This window comes from Halyomorpha halys, unplaced genomic scaffold (assembly GCF_000696795.3).
Source record: "Halyomorpha halys isolate HHAL.00 unplaced genomic scaffold, Hhal_1.1 Scaffold390.1, whole genome shotgun sequence".
Lineage (NCBI taxonomy): Eukaryota > Metazoa > Arthropoda > Insecta > Hemiptera > Pentatomidae > Halyomorpha > Halyomorpha halys.
The window spans coordinates 1,194,940-1,199,654 of NW_027112043.1; the positions used below are offsets into that span (position 1 = coordinate 1,194,940).

The 4,715-nt window shown below is 28.5% G+C and overlaps 1 long non-coding RNA gene across 1 annotated transcript in view; it reads right to left on the reverse strand.

The window, feature by feature from the left end:
* Positions 1 to 3,514: 3,514 nt before the first annotated feature.
* Positions 3,515 to 4,715, reverse strand: part of LOC106682114 (uncharacterized) — a 3,185-nt gene continuing 1,984 nt past the window's right edge. Inside the window, exons 2-3 of the long non-coding RNA XR_001343349.2 lie at positions 4,134 to 4,404; positions 3,515 to 3,629 (exon numbers count right to left, since the gene is read on the reverse strand). This is a non-coding gene — a long non-coding RNA (uncharacterized lncRNA). The remainder of the gene's footprint in view (positions 3,630 to 4,133; positions 4,405 to 4,715) is intronic.

A 4,715-nucleotide genomic window follows, 5' to 3' on the forward strand; every position in this document is an offset into this window, starting at 1 on the left:
TAAAAGAATTGAGGAAGTAAATAATAAGTTAAGCTAGTCAATAATAATACAAGCGAATAGTAAATAATACAATAAGCAATTATGTGATATGGTGAAATAACTTAATAACGTGGGTATAGAAAAAAAGGTGAGGAAAGAATGGTAAATATGGTAAAAAAAAAGGATAAAAATTTTAAATATATGAAACAGTTGTTATCTTATTTATTGTCCTTAGCCCTGATAAAGAGCTGAAATCCTGGCCGTAACATTGCAACATATAAAATGAGTTTTATTTATTAGTGTTCTTCGTTGACCTTACCCCAACCTTCTTATTATGAGTTTTTTAGAAATTTTTTTTTAGTAAATGCGAAGGGAAAAATTAAAAAAAAACTATTCGTATTAGGGATTCCAAAAAATAGTAAAGTAAATTATACCAGATTGTCTGAAAAAAAAATTTTTCTCTGTTAAAACCATGGGAGTCTTTCATTTCACGAGGCTAATTAAACCAATGTTTTGTATTAAAAAATAAATAAATAATCAGCAATATTTTTTATCATCCTCTACTGAACTACGTATTCCTCATATTTAAAATAAACTTTTTTTTATTTTTTATTAAATTATCCGTTTTTACATACCCACTACATATTTATACATTTTAATATCTTTTGGCTCTCATAAGTTTACCTTTAAATCTTATTTTATCTCAACGTTCGTTTTTTGACTGTTGGATTTGCGCTCGTCTAACGTCTTTGTCGACTTCCACTCTTACGACTATTCCTGCAATTTCAAAATGTTTAGCAGAAATCTCTGCCTACAACTGTAAGTTATTTTTTTCTCTCTTATCTTATCTCATATTTCTTCATTTCCCATTCTCCATATTTCTTCTTATTTTCTATAACATTGTTTTTTACATACTTCCCGTTAATATATCCGTTTTTTTACACGCCCTTTATATATTGATACATTTTGTTAGTTTTTGGGCTCTCATTATTTTACATTTTACACCTTTTTATGTTGGTCTTTTTCTTTTTTTACTCTCACGTTGACTATTTTATCTCTACGATCTTTTGACCTTTAGATTTCTGTTCATATAACGTCTTTTGGCTACCTGCACTCTAACGCCTTTTCCTGCAATTTATAACAATGTTCTTTCCTAATTTCTTTAACTAATTCTTAATAGATTCTATTCACTGTATCATTTATTTGTTGCTCACATTTATATGTATATAAATAATAATGTAACCAATCTACTACTGTCTTGTTCATAGTTAGTAATCAACTAATTTATATTTTCATTCCATTATTGTGTATATTTCCAAATTTTTAGTCTATTATTTATTTTATTTTATATATTTGTATTTATTTATTTTTATTATTATTTTATTTATGTATATAGTTTTATCTATTTGTTGTGTTTTTGTTTTTATAGCCCTGATGAAGACCTAAAAATCAGGTCGAAACGTCGGCATAAATAAATAATAAATAAATTTTGTTTATTTATGTTGTTTCTTTGCTGACCGCACCCCCCGACCATCTTCTCTAATCAGTAATCTACGGTCTATATACTATATACACCTCATTAAAATAAAATCTTTTTTTTTAATAAATTTTATTATTCATTCCTTTAAGCCTATTTTAATAATATTCAGGTTTATTAGAGAATAACCTGAGAGTATTGTATACTAACGTTATTACAAATTAAAATAAACTGCTACTTATAAAATGTGTTAAAAAAGTATATCATGTGAGCAAAAAAAAATTAAATTCGCCTTTAGAAAACAATGATATTTACCAATTGCCTTAAAATAATAAAATTTATTAAAAACCTCATAATGCTATTTCTTAGTGATGTTAAATTATAAAAAAAATTTAACAAACACTAAATTTAAATTTCTTGCTTTTTAGTGTGGAATTGGACCATATCTACTTGTACTTTTTTGTTTCTCTTCAGGTCTTCTGTCATCTCCTTGCCTATGATACGCCTAACCTGATAATTTCGTATTTAACCTGTACTCCAGGTATATTTAGTCAATTTCATGTTCCTTTTCACCTAGTGCGGTTTTACCTTCTTCGTTATAAAATAAGTCATCTTATAAAATTTCTGGAGGATTTAGAGATTGCTGCTGACTTTTAAAAGGGAAGATGCGCAATTATAAGCCAATCTAGACTCTTACATTGAGGGATTCTCAAAGGAGCTTAGGCGCTTTATGAAGCACTGCGACATTCTTTCTTTTCAGAATATTCAGTAGAAAATTCCGTTCATACGTAAGCGTGAGGTATTTGAAGTATATATTTATGGCATATTTCACGGATCTGTTGAGTGGGACGAAATAACAAACAAGTGAAACTCTCCTGAGTTTAATACTCGTCCTGTCTCCTCACTACTTATTCCTTAAATAGATCAAAAATTCTCTCAGTACATAGCTTTGCGAAGTCAAGTCATCAGTATAAAAATAATTTTATTTTGATAAAATTATTTTAAATCTATGGATACTTTATAAAATAACAAAGATATCATTGGAAAATACCAAAACCTGTAAATCTCTGAAATACCATACCAAATAACTACGAAGTTAACGTTACGCCAATCATCAAATCGCCGACTTAACAGAATTTAAAAAAGTACTAATCAAAATCATTATATTTCAAATCTGTCCACAAAGCATCCTGAACTGACCTGAAGGAAGAGACAGCAATTTGTGATTGCATCATCAAAATGTATCAAACTTTACATGTATTTAAAACTATATCAAGTATGCATCTAGCTTTTAATGTATCAGACTTGTAGTGTCCCTTAAAGTACATTAAACCATTTACAAAATTATGCACGTAGTTACATAAGTGCAGTTTAGAGTTCAACCTGCCATCTGGTGAAATTTGCAGTTATTAAGTCTCTAATAGTTTCCTGCAAATATAATATTAAATGTTATTTTAAAATTAGGTTTAATCAAAGAATATTTTTTATAAATTGTTAAATGATTTAACAGAAATAAAGAAAGCGAAAAAAATACTAAAACATTCCAAGATTCCTTTAGCACTTTCTTAAGGAAACAATAGGTGACATTTATCGATTCTATCTATTTCGGTAATCTTCCAATTATATCCAAAGTATATTTATTCCTCTCTATCATTAAAAAAAATAATACAAATTTTATAATTTTCTGGAATATTTTAACTCAGTACACATGATAAAATAGTTCGCTCATAACTCAATTGTATCTAGTCACATTGCTTATGCACAATGCGCAGTCTGCAGATAAACAATGTAACATGTGCAACCAGTTACATGTAATGTAGCAAATGATGAATAATTCCTTATAATAATATTTTTCATATTTCCTTTCTGTTTTTAGCAAATTTGTAGTCCTAATATATTTAGAGTAAACGTCGACATGTTGGTATTTCGCTTAGATTTAAAATATTTTAAACATTTTTTTGAATTTCACCTACAATACTAAATACGATATAATACAGCTCTTTAAAATTATCGATTATTCATCCAAATTTTACCCAAATTTTTATGAAACCTTAAAATCGTAGTGGAGAATCAACATCTCCCCTTTTGGCATTAGACGTTTTTTATCGATCCTCTGGGTAGTGGTGCCTCGTTTTTTTCTCTTAGTGGAAGAGCTTCCTTCTTTAGTAACATTCTGAAGTTTGTTGAACGAAAAAAAAAATTAAATAATTCAAAGAGGGAAAATGTATCATATTTATTTAATAATCCAAACAAAGTAGGTATAAACTAAGTAGTTGATAGACATGTATAAAGTCCCTTTTTTAATACAAGTTTACTGTGAAACCTCATTTAAAAAACTAGGTCAGAAACATTGAATGATGTTGAACGACTGAAAATAGAAAACCGTATGCTTTTTTATCATATTTATTGTTCCCTGAAATTTATCTACGAATTGTTATTTATTATTCGAAATTTAAACAGCTTAAATCTGATGCATTATAGCAGGATCAATGTATAAATAAATTGTTACTTTTCCATTTCGACAAATTTTTGCTAGTTTATCATTTTTGAATTACCTGAAATTTTATCTGACAAACTATGAGGTCATTATAGACAAAATATGATCTTTTTTTGCTTCTGAATTCTTTTTAATCAAATGTATTGTAAGAATCTTCCAAAAGGTGTTTGCAACACTCACCCTCACCTATTCCTCGGAATCGATCATGCTCTGAGGAGATCCATTTATTTGACGCGCTGAGTCTCATTTGACGAAATCATGAACGAGGAAGCCAGTCAATGTGAAACATACTTATTCAACAGATGACGAGATCGTTTCACAATCCTTTCTGAAAGCACTGAAAGAAATTACACCAAACCAATTGAAACCTGTCAAGTGAAACACGTTAGTATCGAGAGCAATCAATTACATCCAGGTTACCAAAGGCTTCAACGCTTCTTCAAAACAGGACCTGTAATAGAACATTATTTGAATTTCGTAACATGAATATGTAAAAGCAGTTCATAAAATTAAAAATGGTCTTTTAACTTTTTTTTTTTATTTTAGTTGTTACGGTGGGTAGGGGTTCTAAAGGATCCTTTACTAGCTCAACTATATATACATTTTTTTTAATCATTTATTTATTGTTATTTACAACTGTATAACATAATACAACAAGTAAATTTGATGTAGGTGACGTAGTAACATGATATAAACATGTGGAGAATCTACCGATTGATAGAACTCCAATAACATTTATAGAGGAGAAGATCTCGAGGCCAT